Here is a 22,412-nt window from a genome sequence, read left to right as displayed (position 1 = left end):
CGTCTGGAGTTTATATGGTTGGAGAAGAACACAGAAGTTATAAACAAGTTTAGCAAAAGCAATGTTGCAATGTCTAGACTCCAGCACCTGGGTTGCAATCCATTAACATTTTTCATCAGTGTGACCTAGGGCAAGTCACTTTCTATTTGCCAGATGCTGCTTTAAACATTTCACATATACTAACTTTTCTTAGTCCTTATTACAATGGTCAGTCTTGTTATTATCATGATTTTAAAGCTGAGGAAACAGAGGCACTACCAGAAATCAAAGTCTCCCACACCATATTGTAAGAAAAGCTGGAGATGTGAGATGAAGAAAGCAAGTGCTATTTCCATCTGGAATGGTTCCTAGTCCATGGAGACTCTGGCTTATCTTATCCTCTATGAAGTAAGTTCTGAGCCTCGGTGTGTGGTAGGGATTGAGTAAGTGTGTTGAATGAGTGCCTGCCAAGGGCCCAGTTTTACCCAGAACCGGAAGGAAAGGACAAGATTTAAGAGAATGGCTAATATCTGGACAACTAGACTTGATTTAGGTCTATGGTTGTTTCAGGAAGTATCTCAGCTCCTGTTTTACAAACTGAGGATAGATGACCTCATTGATGTATATGGGCCAAAGTCCTGGGGCTGTGGAACTGGTAGAGGTGGGAGAATCCATTTATCTTCTAAAAAAGTTTGTTTCAATCCAAGCTCCTGATTGTGTTGTTTTAAGCATTTTAGTTTCATCTTTAGCAAGTAAAGACCACTTGCATTCATTTGGCAGCTTCATTAGTCTTCCAATAATTCTTCGAGATAAAATTTGTTATTCCAGTGTAGATGCCCATAAACCTAAAATACTGAGAGATTAACTAACTTCCCCAAGGCCACATAGCTAGTAAGACTCAGCACCAAGATTCGAACCTTCATCCACCTGGCTACAAAGCCAGTGAATCTGTGCAGAATCATGTGACCCAGGAATGCTAATCCAACTCCTAAGGTGCCTCACGTGGTTCCCAGATTATAGCTAGGGTAGGTTATATTTAGGTCATCTAGGACATGTAGTAATGCGGATTCCAAGCCTCGTTTCAAAATTCCTGGGACTGAGGCCCATAATCATTATTTACACCAAGCTGCGCTCCATAGGCATAAACTACTAAAATGACTACAACTTCCAGAAAAATATTATTATTTTCTCATGGTTTATATTTATTAATGATACATATACATAACATTTTATATGCGCACATAAAATTATGAGTATATATGTTATACTTAACTATATTACATAATTATAAGTATAGAAAAAAATGTCTAATTGCACTTTTTAAACAAGAATTATAGAATTCATGCATTATATCAGGTAGATAGGTTCATTTTGCAGCATATCAAAAACTTATTAGACAATACAATACATTAGGAAAAAGTAGAAATAACATTTTAAGTGGAAATGTTTGTATTTTATTCTGCACTGCTTTGTATATTCCTATGATGGACCAGGAAAATTCAGAGGTGATTTACCATGTAGCCCCAGCTTGGTCATTTGAGTATCTTTATTTCCACCAATCAGTTAAAATATTATGCAAACAATACTTTGAAAAATAATCCGTAAACACTGAAATACATATCATGCCTTAACAAATACCAAATTTCCTCTTTAGAATGCCGCTTGATAGGCCTTGCAGAGACCTGCATACTTCCCTCTGAAAGCTTTACATTGGTTCAGCAACAGCCCCTCAAATCTATAGCTGAGCTTTGTGCGTGTCAAATTCAAAGTATCACTGAAAATTAGATAATTGCATTGAGTGGCCATAAATTGTCCATTTAAAAAAAACCTGTTTTTTTTAAAGAGTATTTTGAGTCCAACAGCTCCCTGTAATGCCTCTGGACAGTATTTTCAGAACTCATTTGTTTGAGGGGTTTTTAATCTGAGGACATTGAAAAGTTACACCCGCTGTGCTGTCGTCAATCACGCCAGGAGGAAAAATAGTGGCATGATTTGTTATCTGTTATTCCCCTTGCTGTGGTGACTGTCTCCCAGTGCCAGCTCTGTCCTTAAGGCCATCACTTATAGGGACCACTGTCTGTCAAAACCACAGCCAACTTTGAGGGCTGCCTTTGTTGGAGCAGACAAATGAGTATGACCTTTAACAATAAAATAGGCACCTACTGAGAAAGATGAAACAGCAGCTGAAATTAAGAACACCATATAGCCATTTCAAACACTTGAGAAAAGTTAGAAGTAGAACTAAAACTTAATTATAAGAGTAAATGTGGGTAGACGTTGTCAATAATGAAACAGACATGGTCAGAATTATCGATTTGACGTCTGGACTAAAACTTCATCCAGGAATCATCCTACCTTTCATTAATTATAAATGGTATTGATGGGGTTTATTTAAAAGGGGGCGGGGGATTAAATTATGGTAGCTAAAGATTTACCAAGTGGTGATTTTTTCCAGTGAATGCAAGAGATGTGCAATTTGTTTATGAATATTCTAGAAGGGTATAGAAAAAATGAGAATACACAAAATCTTTGATTTACACTAATAGCTACTTCAAACGATTTGAAGCAAAGTGCTTCTGCCTGGATTGGTATTGGCTGTGAACTGGCCATTGATATTTTGTAGTATTTCAGAGCTTAGTGTAAGCATTCCAGGCATTGCATTGTAAAGACCACAGCACAGTTTGTGGTTTGAAAGGCTCTTGTAACCCAACCTGGCAAGTGGTCAGTGGAGACTACATTTCACAGAGAACACAAATCAATCTTATTGAGCACTTTTCAAGTAATATAATATTCTGCCTGTGACAATAATGAAATTAGTCTATGGATTTTTTTATATATTGAAATGTCATTTAAATATTGGATGAAATACAGTACTTTATAAATATGCATATTGTGTGGGTTTTATAATCATAATTTTACTGATTTTTAGAGAGAAATCATTGAGAATAATTTCAGAAAATCCCTCTTATTCAAAATTAGTTATATTTGTTAATTCAGCAACACAGTGTATATGTTTGCAGTAGTTAAAGAGTTCATGGATTTCCCACCTACGATTCTATCAGCTCTTCTGTAGTATACATTTAGGTTACTCACCTGTATTTCCAGTTCTTCTCTTCCTTCAGTTTGTGGTGGGGGTGGAAGAGAGTGGTCACTGAACTTCCCCATCCCCTTGATATTCTTTGGCCAATGAAACATGAGTGGAAGTGATGTATTATTTCCAGGTGAATGCATTCATTTATCCATGGGAGACTCCAAGCTGTCTCTTCCCTTACTATGGAGATAAAGGAGAAAACCTATGTTGAGATTTTGGGTAACTTGAATCACTAAGAATGGAAGACAGATGCCTGCAGGGTCCTCAGGGCTTCTGTGAGGGAGAAATAAACAAAGTATGTTCAAATACATTGAGATTTGGGAGTTGCTTGTTACTACAGCATAAATAATCTTACTTATCCTGACTAACATATTCTAAGTGTTTTTTAAAATTTCTAAATTACCAAAATGCAATGATATCGTGACTTCTCCTATATGATCTATTTGCGTATGTACATACATGTGTGCAATTATTTTAACATGAGATATTAGATCCTGTGTGTAACTTTTCTACATTCCTGACAAATATATTCCTGGCATCATTTATGTGTGTACTTTATGAGTTTTACTTGAGTTGGTTCTCCCCATAACTCTTCTAGCCCAAAATACAATCACAATACTTTTCAAAAAAGAAAGGATCTAAGGTCTGGGTTCTAATCCTAGAATTGGCTGCACCTGTAATAAGTCCAGGGCTCACAATATAACCTTGAGTACAGAAGTGTACATCATCAAAAGTCCATAGAATTTTTTTATAATCAAAAGCCTACACCAATGTAAAGGCCCAAGTTTTTAATAGGTTTGGAGTTTCAATTGTAACCCCACTCTGAAGTGGTTATCCTTTCAGCGTAGGGTTAAAAAGCTTTGACAAAGCACTGCAGGGAACATTGGATTGCCCTCACCTACATTGTACCTAGCTTGGGATGGATAAATACAGTCTTATTCTCTAATGTTCCCGACTGTCTCTAGGAACACTAAATTTTAAGAGAGAAAAACATGAATCCTGTATTTCAAGAGAGGTGGAACTAAGCCATTGTTAACTCCCCTTAAAAAGGATATTCAGTGGCTAGTTCAGATTGCCCCTGAGACACCTAAAGCTGCATTAAGTACTTGTGAAAGTGAAAATCCACTGGGAACCCAATTCCAGTGTTTAAACCTCAGCATGAATAGTAGAGTTCCTAGCAGGGTGCACTTTTACATGTCTTTATAAGCAGATTCAAAACTTACTGTATGCAGTCAGGCTACACTATTTCTATTAACCTAACGCTGACCATAGTCTTCAGTAAAATGAGCAATCCAAATCTCAAACATTATGTAATCTTTATAAAATTAGAGGGAAAAGGCTGATGAGTATCTGAAAATCTGGAATCTATACATTATATACCATTTAGTTAATATTTGAACCATAAAATATTAAAGAGTTAAGCACATAAAATATCTAGGTTCCTATCTTCCTACCAAATATGGCATAATATAAATTCTCCAAATTTATTTTAAAATATATTGACATTGGATTTTGAGTAGATCATTTATATTTTTAATAAATACTTCCCTCAGATACGTACTTTATGAATGTACAACTTGATAGAATTGTATACAATGTATAAATAACCATTTGGTAGCATAAAATGGTTCAGAATTTACTTAGTATGTAATATATAAAATATGAGACTACATAATTTTAAGTTAATAGTATAGATGCACATATATTTATTTTAAAACACCTGTCTAAAGGTAACCAAACTTTGAAGATTTGAATTATTTCCCCTGAAAAGTAAAAAGACTTAAGCATCCTCCCTTAATGCCATACTTGTTCTTCATATTTTAAGCTTATATTTGAACAGTCTAACAACTATTTTACTAGCAACTACTGAGAAATTTGCATTTCATTCAATATTGCTTAGCAAATTGTGTTCTGCTTTAAAGTCAGTTTTAAACACAGCATCTTGATTGCTATTTGACAGTAGAAGGTCAATCATGAGATATTTTAGATCCTATTAAAATATTTCAGGTCAAGCAGAGGCGATAGAAAAATAACCACTACAGGATCTTTATTGTGTATGATGGGACCACAAATAAACTTTGTATCCCTACTCCCAAGTTGTTCAGGCTTGACTGAAACCTAACGGGTGAGCTTATGTATTGATTTTCACATGTAAGCAAAGAGGTAAAATAACCTCAGCTCTTTAAACGTACCAATGTGGTGGATGACTTGGCACCTTATACCTTCTGAAAATAAAATTAGCTAAATGTTAGACATATGGTAGGGTCGTTAATGGGAGAACAGCACAACTAGATGTGCTCACCCTTTGGGCCCCTGTTTCTTAACTATTCAAGACTCTACACATTGATTGTTACACTTCAACACTTCCCACTTGCTGAAGGGACATTTGCTTTTAACCAGGGTCTTGAACACCTTCCTTTATTTTCTAATAGTCACACCACTTTCAAAGTTTGGTAAATGATTACTAAATTTGTTGTTTGGACACAAAAATTCTTTTTTGGAAAAAAGGATCTATAAAAACTCTGTGAATGGAAATAATTTATAGCTTGTGTGTGAAAGATAAATGCTATGAATCTGCATTTCACATCCAGCCATTAAGGAGACTAGGTTTGGATTTGATTTTTTTAATGTACTATCAAAAAAATAACAAAAGCTGCCCATTTATATAAGAATGAATGATTGAGATCATTGTCCCACAAGGACCATATTCAGGAAATGCTTCCTCTCTCCCTAAAGTGTTCCTATATTTTTGTGTGGGGTGTGTGTGTGTGTGTGTGTGAGGTCTTTATATATGTCTCCATTTTATAGTACCTTTTTTAAAACATACTTAAGTCACACACTTCAAAGATGGCCAAAGATGAGATAGAAAAATATTATTTGAAACAATATTAAATGAAAAAGATGAGATTATCGAATAAAAGCTCATATCACAAATTACTTTGAAGATTTAAGGATATTTCAAAGTTTAAAATAGGCATTTATATCTCTAAATCACAGTTTATCCTCTTTAATATGCATATATGTGTGTTTGCACGTGCGTGTGCATGTATAGATTATTGATAGATATATGTTTAATGTTAGGATACAAGACAAAAAAGGATTTCAATAATAGTATTTTTAGTTTTCTTTTAAATTTATTAAAACTTCTTTAGGAAGTTGTTTACCTTTGTAATCATAGACTTCACATTTTCATTTCACTTCCCTATCATCTATCTCTCCAATATGATTCCCTCCTCTTCTTATCTTACCCTACTCTCAAATAAATGCTCCAATATACTGCTACATTAACAAGGTGATTATTACAAAGTTATGTACGAACTGCATTAAAAGGCATGAATGAGTCCATGTAGAGTATGAGATATCAGATACACCTGAAAAATGTTAAGTATAAAGGAATTTTCAATGAAATATAAAGTGACCATAAGGAAGCCCTATAGGTAGACAAAAATAATATAAAAACCCAACTCTTTCTATTTCAAGGATTTGCTTTATCATTTTTGCTTTTGTCTTACCCCTTTCACAACCGTAAGCCAGCCCTTATTTCTGTCCTAGTGACCTGAGTTGTGCTTATAACCAGGGCACTGTTCTGCAAGGAACATGCTCTGAGGCTTCCTTGCATAATCTTTAGGATGAATTCCACATAGTAGTCACAGTGACAAAACCCATGTTCTTCCATGTTGGAGAGAAGCATCTGATTAGATGTTGGGACTTCAGGCAGAGACTGCTGTCTTCCTAATACTGTAATTTTGGACAAGAAGTTAACTCTTGGTACTTAGAAAACAAATGATTTTAAAAATAACTTCAAGCTCTAAAACTCTGATCCTGCTCAACAACCAATGCTTAAAGAATCACAGAATGTCAGAATTCAAAGGAACCTTCAACGATACTTTTAGCACATTTAACACATCACTAAAATACAGAAGAGAGACCCAGAAGACCTAATAGGACCATTGCCATCACTACAAAGTTCAGATAACGGCAAACTCAATCTTTTTCACCACCAGATTAAATGAGTCAGACAATCAGGCTCATGATAAAACATTATTTTTAAAAGTTAGATACATTGTTTTGTTTGCTCTGAAAATATTGATCAGAATAACAATCACAATTGACTTTTTAATGGAGAAAGAAATACAGAAAATTTTGACACATCCGTTAACTACTAGTTGCAGGAAGTGTGTTAGATAAAGAAGTATTGAAAGTCCTTTATCCACTTCTTACAGATTCAGCCTAGAAGCTACAACTAGCAGCTAGTAATTTCATTCCCCTTCCCTTTGGTCATCTTTGGCAAGTTCTAACTCTTAAATTTAACCCTATTCTTTAAAAAAAAGCTATTTCAGGATTGGCTTAAAATACAGACAAAATGACAATAAAAGACCATGAACTACAGCTTAATAATGAAAACACAGCCTCAAAGAACATGCTCCTTGTTTTAAAACACCAACCATTTTGGTTTGAAACTTGGAAAAGGAACAGAACCTTTTCAGCCCCTGCATTTACTTTAGAATAGTATCATTATTAAGCATGTTTAACGTCCCACGGAGAATTTGTTAATTATTTAGATCCAGGTTAAGTATGGAAAAAGGAGCTTGTTGCTATTGTCCTGAAAACCATTCAAACAAGCTACAAATTTGCATGAGGTTGAAGCACTCTTTACTTATAGAATTAATTTATTTTAGTACACGTAATGAAAGTTGCTCTTTTCCAAAAATAATTTGAATCAGTACTTACAGAGAAGCAATTTGTAATCATTTGGGGGAGAGGAGTGGGTTATAGACTCCATTGAGAAACTGACGAAACGCACTTTCACCCGGAGATACTATCTAGAATTTCAAGAAGTTTGCCATTTTCTGAACCTCATTCATTAACTACATAAAAGTGACAAAATTATTTTTGAAATCTGCCTCCAGTATTGCATGATTTACATGTATTTATGGAATTAAGTCAATGAATAAATCATCGTAAGATGTTTACACAAAGTTTGACAGGTAGGGTTCAATTAAGAATAATTTATATTATCATTAATACATTATTTTTGGAGGGAGTAGAAAATTATTCTCTTTAAGATTTTATTGACATTGCATTAAATCTATACAGCAGTTTGGGTAAAATTATTTTTAAAATATTGAATTTTCTGATCAGTGTATACACAATCACTCTCCATTGACTTAGATTTTCCTTAATTTCTTTTTGCAATGTTTTGTAGTTTAAGGAAAAAATTATTTATTTTTTTTATTAATTTTTTTAACTTTTATTTCAGGTTCAAGGGAACATGTGCAGGCTTGTTATGTAGGTAAATTGCATGTCACAGGGGTTTGGTATACAGATTAATAAGCATAGTACCCAATAAATAGTTTTTCAATCCTCTTCTTCCTTCCTTTACCCTCGAGTAGGTGCCCATGTCTCTTGCTCATATTTTTGTGTCCATATGTACTCAATGTTTAGCTCCCACTTATAAATGAGAACATGTGGTATTTGGTTTTCCATTCCTGCGTTAGTTTGCTTAGGTTAATGGCCTCCAGCTCCATCAATGTTGCTGCAAACGACATGATCTCATTCTTTTATATGGCTGTGTAGTATTCCATGGTGTATATGTACTAAATTTTAAAAATCCAGTCTACCATTTATAGGCATTTAGGTTGATTCCATGTCATTCCTATTGTGAATAATACTGTGATGAACATACATGTGCATGTGTCTTTACAGTAGACTGTTCCTTTAAGTATATATCTGATAATAGGATTACTGGGTTGAATAATTTTTGCTTTGAGTTCTTTGAGATATTGCCAAACTACTTTCCATAATAACTATACTAATTTATATTTCCACCAGCAGTGTATAAGCATTTCTCTTTCTCCACAAACTTGACAAAATCTTTTATTTTTTGACTTTTTAATAATAGCAATTTGACTACTGTGAGATGGTGTTTCATTGTGGTTTGATTTGCATTTCTCCAAGGAATAGTGATGCTGAGGATTTTTTCATATGCTTGTTGGCCACATATATGTCTTATTTTGAAGTGTCTCTTCATGTATTTGCCCACTTTTTAGTGGGGTTGGTTTTTGCTTGGACATTCGTTTATGTTCTTTATAGATTCTAGATGTTAGACCTTCGTTGGATTCATAGTTTGCAAGTATTTTCTCCCATTCTGTAGGTTGTCTGTTTATTATGTTGGCAGTTTCTTTTGCCATGCAGAAGCTCTTTAGTTTAATTAGGTCCCAATTGTCAATTTTTGTTTTTGTTGTGTTTGCTTTTGAAAACATAGTCATAAATTATTTGCCCAGGCCAATGACTAGAAGAGTATTTCTTAGGTTTTCCTCCAGGATTTTTATAGCTTGAAGTCTTAAATTTAAGTCTTTAATCCATCTTAAGTTAATTTTTATATATGATGAGAGTCCTTTCCCTATTGCTTTCAACAAATTCAACTTTGTTGAAGATCAGATGGTTCTAAGTATGCGGTATTATTTGTGGGCTCTTTATCCTGTTCAATTGGTCTATATGTGTGTTTTTATATGAGTACCATGCTGTTTTGGTAGTCTTGTAGTATAGTTTGAAGTTGGATAATGTCATGCCTTCAGCTTTGTTCTTATTTCTTAGGATTGCCTTAGCTATTTGGTCTCTTTTTCATTCCCTGTGAATCTTAAAAATTTTTTTTTTTACTAATTCTGTGAAGAATATCATTGGTAGTTTGATAAGAATAGCATTGCATCTATAAATTGCTTTGGGTAACATGCCCGTTTTAAAATATTGATTCTTCTTATCCATGAGCATGGAATGTTTTTCCATGTGTTTGTGTCATCTTTGATTTCTTTCAGCAGTGTTTTGCAATTCTTGCAGAGATCTTTCACTTCCCTGGTAAATTGTATTTCTAGGTACTTAATTGTTTCATGTCTATTGTGCATGGGATTATGTTCTTGATTTGGTGCTCAGCTTGCATGTTGTTGGTGCGTAGAAATGCTACTCATTTTCATACATTGATTTTGCTTCCTGAAACTTGCTGAAGGTGGTTATTAAATCAAGCATCTTTTGGGCTGAGACTATTGAGTTTTTTAGATAGAATCAGGGAGTCAAACTATCCCTGTTTACGAATAATGTGATTCAGGGATAGTTTGACTCTCTGATTCTATCTGAAAAAGCCCACAGATTTTATGTAAAAAACCCTGCAAGCTCTTCCTGTTGGCAGATGATATGATTTATAAATAAAATATTTTAAAATAAATATTTCTAAAATATTTATAAATAAAGTCATATCATCTGCAAACAAGGATAGTTTGAAACACTCTCTTCCAATTTGGATGCTTTTTATTCCTTTCTCTTTCCTGATTGCTCCGGTCAGGAATGCCAGTACCATGTTCAATAGGAGTGGGAGAGGGCATCCTTTTCTTGTTCCAGTTGCCAAGGGGAATGCTTTCAGCTTTTGCCCTTTCAGTATTATGTTGGCTGTAGGTTTTTCATAGATAGCTCTTATTATTGTGAAGTATGCTCCTTCAGTGCCTAGTTTATTGAGTTTTTAACATGAAGGGATGTTGAACTTTTTCAAAAGCCTTTTCTGCTTCTATTGAGATGATCACACGCTTTTCATTTTTAGCTCTGTTTATGTGATGAATCATATTGAGTAATTTGTGTATGTTGAACCAACCTTGCATCCTAGGGATAACTTCTACTTGATTATGGTGGATAAGTTTTTTGATATGCTGCTGGATTCAGTTTGCCAGTATTTTGTTGGGGATTTTTGCGTCAATGTTCATCAAAGTTATTCATCTGATGCTTTCTCTTTTTGTTGTGTCTCTGCCAGATTTTGATTTCCCCTCAATTTCATTATTTACTCAGCAGTTATTCAGGAGTAATTGTTTAATTAATGTGGAATTGTATGAATTGTGGAATTTTCTTAATATTGACTTCTATTTTTATTGTACTGTGGTCCTAGAATGTGTTTGGTATGTTTTCAGTTTTGTTTTGTTTTTTTAATTTGCTGAGGATCTTTTTGTGGCTGATTGTGTGGTCGATTTTAGAGCATGTGTTATGTGCAGATAAGAAGCATATATATATTTTGTTTTGGGGTGGAGAGTTCTGTAGATGTCTGTTAGGTCCATTTGGTCCAGTGTCAAGTTCAGGTCTTGAATATCTTTGTTAGTTTTCTGCCTCCGTGATCTGTCTAACATGGTCAGTGGTGTGTTGAAGTATCCTACCATTATTGTGTGGTTACATAAGTCTCTTTGTAAGTCTCTAAGAGCTTTCTTTATGAATTTGAGTGCTTCTCTGTTGGGTGCATATATATTTAGGATAGTTAGGTCTTCTTATTGAATTGAACTCTTGACCATTATGTAATTCCCTTCTTTGTCTTTTTTGATCTTTGTCACTTAAAAGTCTGTTTTGTCTGAAATTAGAATACCAACTCCCTGCTTTTTTTCTGTTTTCCATTCGTTTGACAGATTTTTCTCCACTCCTTTACTTTGAGCCTGTGGGGTCACTGCATGTGAGACAGGTCTCTTGAAGACCACACATACTGTTAGGTCTTGCTTCTATATCCAATTTGCCATTTATTTAATTGAGGCACTTAGCCCATTTCCATTCAAGGATATTATTGATATGTTTGGATTTGATCCTATGAATCATGTTGTTAGTTTGTTATTATACAGATGTGTTTGTGTGATTGGCATGTAGTGTCACCGATTTATATATGTAAATGTGTTTGTGTAGTGGCTGGTAATAGTCTCTCCTTTCCATATTTAGCACTCCCTTCACGACCTCTTGTAAGACAAGTCTGGTGGTAAAGAATTCCCTTAGCATTTGCTTGTCTACAAAGGTTCTTATTTCTCCTTCACTTATGAAGCTTAGTTTGGCTGAGTGTAAAATTCTTGGTTGGAATTTCCTTTCTGTAGTAATGCTGATTATTTATAGACCTCCAGTCTATTATGGCATGTAGTGTTTCTGCTTAGAGGTTCACTGTTAGCCTGATGAGGGTTCCCTTTGTAGGTTGCCTGCCCCTTCTCTCTTGCTGCCTTCAACATTTTCTTTCATTTTGACCTTGGAAACCTGATAACTATCTGTCTTGGAGGTTATCTTCTTGTGTAGTATTTTGCTGGGGTTCTTTAAATTTCCTGAATTTGAATGTTGGCCTCTCTCGTGAGGTTTGGGAAGTTTTCATGAATGATGTCGTGAAATGTTTTCCAAGTTGCTTGCTTTCTCTCTCTTATAGGGACCCCAGTGAGTCATAGATTTGGTCTCTCTACATAATTCCACATTTCTCAGGTTTTTTTCATACTTCTTTATTACTTTTTATGTATTTTTATCTGACTGAGTTATTTTGGTGAACTTATTTTCAAGTTCTGAGATTGTTTCCTCAATTTGGACGAGTCTCCTGTTAATACTTGCAATTGTAGTCTGAAATTCTTGAAGTGAGTTTTTCAGCTCTGTCAGATAAGTTTGTTTTTTTCTTAAAATGGCCATTTTGTCTTTCATCTCCTGTATTATTTTACGTATTTCTTAGAATTGTTCACTTGGGTTTCAACTTTCTCCCGAATCTTCTTTTTTTTTTTTTTTTTTTTTTTGTGATGGAGTCTCACTGTGTCGCCCAGGCTGGAGTGCAGTGGTGCGATCTCAGCTCACTGTATGCTCCACCTCCCGGGTTCACGCCATTCTCCTGCCTCAGCCTCCCAAGTAGCTGGGACTACAGGCACCCACCACCACACTCAGCTAATTTTTTGTATTTTTTTTAGTAGAGATGGGGTTTCACCGTGTCAGCCAGGATGGTCTCAATCTCCTGACCTCGTGATCCACCTGCCTTGGCCTCCCAAAGTGCTGGGATTACAGGCGTGAGCCACTGCACCCGGCCAACTTTCTCCTGAATCTTGATAATGGTTTCAGTCTACATTCTGAATTTTATTTCAGCCATTTCAGCCTGGTTAAGAATCATTGCTGGGGAACTAGTGTGGTAATTTAGAGGTAAGAGGACACTCTGCTTTTTGAGCCTCCTGACTTGTTGTGCTGGTTCCTTCTCATCTTCGTGGGCTGATTTTCTTCAATTTTTGAAGTTGCTGTCCTTTGGATGGGATTTTTTTGCTTTTATTTTCATATCCTTGGTGGGTTGATTGTGGTATAAGGTAGGTTTAGTTAACTGGCTTCATTTCAGTAATATTTTAGAGGGCCAAGGCTCAGCTCAGCACTCTGGGCTACATGTTCTCACTCTGTGGGGCTGGCGGGCCCTTTGCCTTGTTCTCTGTTCCTGTGAGGTTAGGATCCTGCTGCACGGGAGAGGTCAAGGTGTTCCCAGACTGCTGGCCACAACACTTCAGTGGGTGGTACCAGCCAAAGCACTTCTTTGGGTGGTAGCAGCAGGATCCAGGCTCATTCACAAATGCCAGCAGGAGCAGTAACATGTAGGGTGCATGCTCATGAGATCGGGCAGGGCACGGGCACAGGGCTACCAGCCTCTGTGCAGGCTTTGGCTGTGGGAGCAGTGGTAGCATGGTGTGGGGTGGAACCACTAGCATCTGTGTCCACATTTGCACTGGCAACAGTCTTGGTGTGGGGGCAGGGCACTGGTAAGTGCGGGGCTGACAGCCTCTGTGCACAGGTTTGCTATGGCAGCAATGAAAATGCAGGGCCGCTGGCCTTTGTGCATGCATTTGCACCAGCAACAATGGTGATGCAGGGCAGGGGAGTGGACCTACTAGTCTCCATGTGCATGTTTGCATCAGCAATGTTGGCATGGTGAGGGAGAGAGCAGGGTGTGCTTATACCATCAGCAGTGGCACAGTGGGTGCACACACACACACACAGGAACCTGTTGGGGACGAGAGGCGAGGTCCACTTGTGCACACATACACCAGCAAAGCAATGGGGGCCATGGATGAGTGTGTGCCAGCAAAGAGGCATGAGAGAGGCTGCTGTGGGAGGAAGGTGTGAGTGGGCTGGTGCATATTGGTGGAGCTCTCCAATGGTCAGGTGCATCCTGCCAGTGCAGCAGCTCTCATGCAGGTTCCCAGGAGTCACCCCAATTGGGCATCCAAGGCTGCACTGCAAGTAGGCACAGGCAAGCTAGGACCCTGGGAGAGACCAACAGACAAAGAGGTGCTCAGGTTGGACTGGTCCCATCTCACTGGCAAGAATGCCCTGCTATCTTCAGGTCCAATGATCACCCTAAGGTTAAAAATCTCCTAGGGGAGCATGGTAAGCCTTGAGGGATGGGTATCCCTGGCCATGCTCCACTGCAGATATTCTCACATCAAACCCTCTGGGCTCTGCACAGGTTGGAGTCTGGCCCCTACCACCTCTCTAAGCAGCTCTCCCTGCCAGCTCAAGTGTCCAGAGGGATTGTGGGGTCTCCTGCTGCCAGGATTCCAGGGGTACATGGTAAGAACAGGTTTCTCTTTGCCTGCTCAAGTCACCCCTTCCCCAAGAGTCTTTAGGGGCCAGGAATGAGTGCGCACTAGCCCCGTGCAGGGTTCCCAGTTTTCTCCCCCTTCAGCCCAGTGCCTATATCCTCCCTCTGTCCACTCTCAATACCTCCCGTTTGAAGACCTACTCGGAGTGCACCAGTCTTCCTGATGTCCCAGTCCCTCAATGGCAGATGTTCCTCCTGGCTGGGTCTAGTCCACCATCTTGCCTCTGTTCCCATATTTTCTTTAAAGACATAAGAAAATTCTTCCCAATCAAATACAGAAAGTCTATTCTAAGTTGAATATGAAAGAATATATATACTACCAGTGGTAAAAGATGTTGTCGACTTTTAAACAAAAACTCATAAATCGAAATACAGTTGGCCCTTAAAGAACACAGGTTTGAGGCCGGGCGCGGTGGCTCACGCTTGTAATCCCAGCACTTTGGGAGGCCGAGGCGGGCGGATCACGAGGTCAGGAGATCGAGACCACGGTGAAACCCCGTCTCTACTAAAAATACAAAAAATTAGCCAGGCGTGGTGGCGGGCGCCTGTAGTCCCAGTTACTCGGAGAGGCTGAGGCAGGAGAATGGCGTGAACCTGGGAGGTGGAGCTTGCAGTGAGCCGAGATGGCGCCACTGCACTCCAGCCTGGGCGACAGAGCGAGACTCCGTCTCAAAAAAAAAAAAAAAAAAGAGCACAGGTTTGGACTACATGGGTTTACTTATATATAGTTTTCCTCCAGCTCTGCCACCTCTGAGACAGCGAGAACCCCTCCTTTTCCTCCTTCTCCAAAGCTTAATCAACATGAAGATTGTGAGGATGAAGACCTTAGGATGATCCACTTTCACTTAATATATAAGTAAATATATTTTCACTTTCTTTCAATTTTCTTAATATCATTTTATCTCGCTTCATTGTAAGAATAGAGCATATAATTCATATAACATACAAAATATATGTTAATCAACTGTTTATTTTATCAGTGAGAATTTCAGTCAACAATAGCCTGTTAGTAGTCAAGTTCAAGGGTTAATTGTAACCACAATAATAACAAAAGCATTTGTTCAGTTTTTAAGATGTTCCAGATTTCATCTTCATAAGAATCTTATAAGGAACATAATACTGTACAAATATCTCCATTATACATGTGAGTGAACTAAAGTTTAAAGAAGTTAATGTAGGGGAGTAAAAAATGGCTTCCTTCAACTCTTCTAGGTTTCTTGGCTAGAATATGAATTAAATTGATATAAGACATAAGATTAACAGGAGGAAAATATATTTAGTGATGTACACATGCATGGGAGTTCCACAAAATGACACTTGAAGAAGGATCAGGTGACTAAAGCTTCTATAGCATCCTGGGCTACAGAAAGGAATAGGGACTTGGGGCTTCTGGGAGGTGGTGGCACAAGTCATGGGAGGCTGAGGGGAGAAGTCCTGGTGAATAAATGTCTTGTTATGCAGATAAAAGTCTCTCAGGTAATGGAAGCTATCAGGATCAGTGCTAGGTGAATAAGGGTGGGGCATAGTGTAGGAAAGTGAATCCCAGGAGGAAAAAAAAGGTTCTAAAGCAGCCCAGTGCCCCCTAAATGCCCACCCTTTTGTTCTTAGTCCTCAGTGCAACCTCTTCCAGTAACACCTAAAGCATGCATGCCCTGGAGCTTGCCTTCAAGTTGTCCTTGTGAAGGTGAAGATGGCTGGTTCCCTGCTCTAACTGAACTAGGCTACAGTTTCATAACCTGTCTGTACCTCTCCATTGGTATTAATTAATTTATTCAGAATTCTATTTATGAATTGATGCATGCATTTATTGAGCATCTTCTCAGTAGTAAGGGTCAAAGGCAAAGTCTGTGGGCTTATTATGTAAGTAGATGGACAGTCATGTAAACCACATAATATAGTGGGACAGTACAAGAGCAAGATATGTAACAAGAAGCAACAGTAAGGAAAAATCAATGAACTGGGAGGTGTTGGGGTGGAGAGTCTGGGGAAATTTTTACTAAGGTGTTAGAAACCTTTGAGTTGAGTGTTCAAGATAAACCTAATGTTAACCCAATCTCTGCGGTGCTGCTTGACCCCTATAAGCCTCCCAAACTCCACAATGTTTAGCTAGCCTGTGGCATACTAAAATGTGAGTGTTTGCTTAAAAAGCAAAACTAAGAAATGAATGAATTGGGTTTATGTTTATTTTTGTGGGGACAGTTCCAGCTTTTTACAAAAATGAAGTAAGTGCAGCAGGAACGAGTATTTGGGGTAGATCATGGAGATAATGGAAAATATTTTACCCTTCACCCTCTCCCTCCAAAATGTCTGTAGCAGATGCCGTTTAGCAGCAACCTGATAATTAATATTAACCAGAGTAGTTACTTTTTCTTAACACGGACACCTGACTCAGTGTTCTGCTGCCATTTAGCAGCAGACTGATAATATTAACCAGAGTAGCTACTTTTTCTTAACACAGACACCTGACTCAGTGTTCTGCATATGTTAATAATTCTTCAGAATAGGTACTAGTCACCCCATTTTAGATGTAGTTAAGGACATTTTAATTCAGGGACTTGTCTAGGTCACAGTATGTCCCTGAGCAAGGATTGACTGGGCCTAACTTCTGTTTCTTGTGCACATGGAGAGGAATCTCCATATTCCTAGCTGTAGCAGCTGCCAAAAATGAAATGTGCACTTCCCCTCCACAAGTACACAAGAAAAACAGAGCCAATGCCATTGACTTTTGATAAATGTATACTATCTCAGACCAAATATTGCAGAATGCCCTCATTTAAATTAAAAACATAAACTAACATCATGTTTTAGCAAGATATTTAGATCTGCTCCCTCTCCCTCCCTGCAATAAAATGAGGACTGTCATTTATTGCCATTGACAAAATCCTTATCTTTCATTAGCAAATAAATAATAAACTGAACTCCTTAGACACGACTTCACATCATAGACATGGTATCTTTGTCTACAAAATTTCTACATAAAAAGTAGTGAAGTGGGACTCCTTTCCTAAAGGCAACCTAACAACTATTGGTTCATCCACAGTTCCATCAAAGGAGGGATCTTCCTACTGACCAGAAGACCTGTACAGCCTGAGAATGATTCCTTTCAACTCTGAGAGAAGAAGCTGCAGATGAAGAGCAAGTAGGATGGTGAAGTGCTTAATCAGTGGCCAGGCAATCAATAAATACAACAGGTCAAATCAGTTGAATTGAATTAAATTGACCTTATATCTTTGGAGAAAAGCCTAAAGACAGACAGAAAGAGAGCAGGCTGGCCAGGCACAGTGGCTCACGTCTGTAATCCCAGCACTTCGGGAGGCCGAGGCTGGTGGATCATCTGAGGTCAGGAGTTTGAGACCCACCTGGCCAACATGGTGAAACCCTGTCTATACTAAATATACAAAAATGAGCCAGGCGTAGTGGTGGGTGTCTGTAATCCCAGCTACTTGGGAGGCTGAGGCAGGAGAATTGCTTGAACTCAGGAGATGGAGGCTTCAGTGAGCAGCCTGGGGAGCAGAGTGAGACTCCATCTCAGAAAGAAAAAGAATAGAGAGAGAGAGAGAACAGGCTAGGGTTGCATGGGCTTGTAATAGCAAAGGAAATCCAGGAGTTAAGAAATTTAAATGATAGCTTATAAAAGACCAGTTAGAGATGTCTGCATCTTCAATGTGAGGAGGCTTAAACAGAAAGAAAAAACAGTATTGTCTGTACATGTATAGTGTTTGCAAATACAGATAATTTTCTGTGCCCTTTTCCTTCTCACTGTGTTTCCCTGTCTGTTGGTTATTTTTCTCAGCCAGTAAACTTAATCAAGTTTTCTTTTGCTATCAAGCTCCCATTCAATTTTATTCTCCTCCTTTCTCAAACTTTCTTACTTCTTGTTCTCTGCTCAATGTATACTTTCTCATTGCTCTGCTGAACTTACACTATTGACTCCTTAATTGCTTAATTCTCTAATTGTAGAAACAAGAATCTTGATCTACAAACTCAGATGTACAAGAAATATATCACAATTTAATTTAGTACATTGATTCTTTAAATCAACCTAATTCTAGTTATAAGCCATATCTTACTCAGCTCTTAAGATAATCAATCTCCATCTTGCAAGATCCTCCAGGACCTTGCATTGAAGAGACCTTTAAAGTCTTCTGTGACACTGGTTAGAGACAAGAAATTTCATGTTCAAGCTGACATGGAGCTTTTTAGTGCAGATTCTCTGATGCTTTGAAATCATTTACTCCTGGGACCAAGACATCATTTTTGAGAATGAGAATCCTGTACCTAGGGTGCAGCATCTCTGAGTTCATTCATTCTAAAGTGTAGGATTTCCACAGGACACCAAACAAGGCAGGGAGCAGGGTGTGTCTACTGAGGGACTCATCCACTTTCCAATTTTATGAATCTGGTGGACATGTTCTCATTGTCTCCTTGTCCTCAAAAGACTTCCTCACTTTTGCTCTTATCTATGGTATCTACCATGATCTAGGCTTTCAAAACAAAACTGTGAGAAACTTCACTTCAAGTGGCTCCCCTTCTTCCCTTAAAACTTGCTAAGACTGGGAACAATACATAGCATTGGCACGTAGAAAAAGAAAGAAAGAATTGTATAAGAATAAAACATTGGCTAATTCCACCATAAGTCAGGCTACCACACAACCTATTGAGCACTTTCTTTTTTGTCCAGGTAAACTTGACCTAATTTTTCTGGTCACCCAAAGTCCACAGTTTACATTAGAGTCACTCTTGGTGTGGTACATTCTATGTGTTTGGATAAATTCTTAAAGACATACATTCATCATTGTAGTATAATACAGTGTAGTTTCACTGTCTAAAAATCCTCTATTCCCCACCTATTTCTTCCTCTTTTCCTTCTAACCCCTAGAAACCACTGGTACTTTTTATGATCTTCCTAGTTTTGCCTTTTACAGAATGTCACGTAACTGAAATTATACAGTAGATAGCTCTTAAAAAGTGGCTTCTTTTACCTAGAAACATGAATTTAAATTTCCTCCATGTCGTTTCATGGCTTCATAGCTCATTTCTTTTTAGTGCTTAATAATATTCTGTTGTCTGAAATCAACTGTTTACGGTTGATTTATCCATTCACCTACTAAAAAACATTTTGGTTGCTTTCAAGTTTTGAAAATTTTGACTAAAGCTGCTATATACAACTCTGTGCAGGATTTTGTGTGGACATAAGTTTTCAACTCATTTGGGTAAATACCAGGGAGTGTCACTGCTGGATTGCATGAAAATAACATATTTAGTTTTGTCAGAAATTGTCAAACTGTCTTCCAAAGTGGCTATATCATTTCACATTCCCACTAGAAATGAATGAGATTTCCTGTTGCTCCACATCTTCACCAATATATATCATTGTCGATGTTTTGAGTTTTAAGTATTCTAATAGCTGTGTAGTGATATCTCATTATTGTTTTAGTTTGCATTTCCTGATGGCATATGATGTGGAGCATCTTCTTACATGTTTATATAACTTTCATATATATATATATATATATTTAGAGTTGTCTGTTAAAGTCTTTGACCCTGGACCTAATTTTGATGTTGAATATGATAGAGCATTCTTTTTTTTTTTTTTTTTTTTTAAAAAAAAGACTTTGGCCTTTTGGCTTCAATACAAGGGCATTCTCCTGGTATCCCCTAGCTATTCTGACATTTTCTTCTCTGTCTCATTTATATTAAATACTTCCCCCTGACTCCTTGACTTTTGGTTTTCTCAAGGTTCCCTTCACAGCTTTCCCTGGGAGCACTCACCCACAATTATGGTTTCAACTACCGTTATATCAATCCCTATATTATCTAACTCAGTAAGTTTTATGCAAATGCTCAAGTTGGAAACATAAGAAATATTTTTGACATCTTTGTCTTCTTCACCCTCACTCCCAAACCTATTTATCAGAATATCTTGCTAACTTTCCAGCTCAATCGGATGCAAATGACTCTTTATCTCACTTTCATAACGTACATTTCCATTGAGAACATTCAACTCTATCACATAAGCATCAAATATAAATCATAGGCAAAATGTTTAATATGTTTTGAGTACAAATATGAAGCTAGTAAGCTAAAGCTGGTAAGGCATGAGCAGAATTCATTCAATATGTTAAGGGTAAGTTAAGTATACAACATATAAAGCATAACATAAGTAGTTAGCAAGTCAAGTACATATGTATTAAACACAGAGAGGAATGGCAGGACCATAAGATACTGAATATTCCTCAGGTACTTGAGACTAAGCCTGCAAGAGGCACTAAAATATTCAAAATGTGCTAAATATACATAACACCTAATAGTCATGAGATCTTAATTCAGTCACCTATTGATTAAACCCATTCTGATGCATGTGACCTTCAACCAAGAAACACATATGAAATTCCTGAATGTTCATCAAACTAATTGGCAAACTGCAACTAACTGCACATACTTATCTTTCAGTGTCTTTGATAGAGGTAGTGTCTGCTATTGATTCAGGGCACCTTCTGTCCGTGGTTCACCATCAGCAAGGGAGACTGATGTGGCAGAATGAGAGAGAAAGAGGAAGAGAGGGAGAGAGTTAGAGAGAGAGAGAGAGAGAAGATATAAAAATATTGAATACCCCAAAAATTCAATTGTGTGGTTCTTTACTCAACTTGCTCCCTATTCTAAATGTGTTATTTTATTGTATCACTTTCCCCATAGTTCTTCTTGTGTGGTTTAAAATGGACTTAATGAAGTGGTGATTCAGTTTCCACTGTGAGTCTTTCTATTCCATAACCTCTGGCACAGGTTACCTGTTGGTGTGCTTGGAGGTGATTGTTGCATCAATTTTTTTTTTACTTAACACCATCTTGTATCAATGTCCTAGAGCCTCTCTCATCACTCTTCACTTTAGCCTTCCAGCTCACCTCCGTTACCTCCAATACTATCTGCCCCCATTCATCAGTCAAATGATAGCCAGACTGATCTTCTTAAGATACACTTTGACCATGTTCATTCCAAACACTACTGAACACTCAGCATGTGTCAAGTATGATGCAAGGTCTAGGGATATGGCAGATATAGCTGTCTTCTCTATCACAGGTTTAGCTTTAGTGGCATTGGGGTTAAGTAGGGTAGAAAGTGAGGCTGGATTTACCAGGCAACAAATACTCACCTAAGTAATTGAAAATTTCAATCTTAGTATGAGTTATTAAAGAAAGGTAAAGGTTTTAAAACAGGAGTAACAAATAAAGATTGAGAAGAAAATTGGGGAAAATCTCCCTGAGGAAGTGAGCTGAGGGGCAAAAGAGTAGGAATTAGCAGGAGGTAAAGAGAGGACAGCCTTCTAGCTGAAGGAATAGCAAATGAGGGAGGCTGAGAGCCCAAAGGAACATAGCACACTTTAGAGATTGGCAAGAAAGCCACTGGTGCTTTTAATTCATTTTACTAAGAAGCTGAATGGCCTGAGATGAGGTTATAAATCTGGATAGAGAGAAATCATTCACCCATTTTAAAGATGTTTACCTTTATTCTTAGAGCAATGAGAAACCATAGAGCAGTTTTCAGCACAGGAATGACATACACTTATTAGTGTTTTAAAGGTTAGATTGAGTTTTGCTTGAACCAGAGCAAATGGAGAGAAGTTCAGTTGTGGATAAGCCATTGTCAAGCCTGAGCAAATGGTGGCCTTGCTTAGGCTGTGGACAATGAAGAAGAAAGTGAATGTTTGCACTTGAGATTTAGCTTATATATTTAAAATTTTACAGAAATCACCAGTGAATAAATATTATGATGAACCTATTTCCAGCAAGAAGGAAAAAATGTTTAAAGCAAAAACATTATATTAATTGTGACTTATTATAGTATGATACAAAGCAAAATAGTTCTCCTTATCATCTCCCCACATGAAGACATTTTCATTTTATGTAACTTTTCATTGGTTCATCCACTTTAATCCGTTGAAGAGGATTCCAAATTGTC

General features: G+C 37.5%; 1 long non-coding RNA gene across 1 annotated transcript in view; it reads left to right on the top strand.

Moving 5' to 3' along the window:
• Positions 1 to 22,412, top strand: part of LOC105737658 — a 117,310-nt gene that overhangs the window by 51,241 nt on the left and 43,657 nt on the right. Inside the window, exon 3 of the long non-coding RNA XR_001113349.2 lies at positions 17,497 to 17,595. This is a non-coding gene — a long non-coding RNA (uncharacterized LOC105737658). The remainder of the gene's footprint in view (positions 1 to 17,496; positions 17,596 to 22,412) is intronic.

Source organism: Nomascus leucogenys, chromosome 16 (genome assembly GCF_006542625.1).
Source record: "Nomascus leucogenys isolate Asia chromosome 16, Asia_NLE_v1, whole genome shotgun sequence".
NCBI lineage: Eukaryota > Metazoa > Chordata > Mammalia > Primates > Hylobatidae > Nomascus > Nomascus leucogenys.
The sequence above is the reverse complement of the archived record's forward strand: the minus strand, read 5'-3'. Positions and strand labels throughout refer to the sequence as shown.